The sequence below is a fragment of the Urocampus carinirostris genome, chromosome 2 (assembly GCF_059441175.1).
Source record: "Urocampus carinirostris isolate Australia breed hairy pipefish chromosome 2, RoL_Ucar_1.0, whole genome shotgun sequence".
Classification (NCBI taxonomy): domain Eukaryota; kingdom Metazoa; phylum Chordata; class Actinopteri; order Syngnathiformes; family Syngnathidae; genus Urocampus; species Urocampus carinirostris.
In genome coordinates, this window is record NC_142350.1 from 19,002,498 (window position 1) to 19,002,933 (window position 436).

The window sequence follows — 436 nt, forward strand, 5'->3', positions numbered from 1 at the left end:
TTTGCATATTTCTTCCGGGCACTCCGGTTTCCTCCCACATCGCTCCCCCAAAAATGCATGTCAGGTTAATTGGCCAGTCCAAATTGTCCCTAGGTGTGAATGAGCGAGTGAGCTGACCGTCTCTGTGTGCCCTGCGACTGGCTGGCAACCGGTTCAGGGTGTCCCCTGCCCACTGCCTAAAGATAGCTGGAATGGGCGCCAGCACCCCTGCGACCCTACTGAGGATAAACGGTGCAGATAATGGATGGATGAAGATCCTATACATTTGATTAGAGAAATGGCTTCAGTCCAAACGTTTTTTATATTTGTTAGTCTATTAAAGCTATCACTGTGTCGGGTGTTTACAATGTAATAACAGTTTACATGACTGGAGTAAATAAATGTTTGCATGTCATAACGCCAGTCCAAACAATGCGTTCGGACGCATTTTGACATT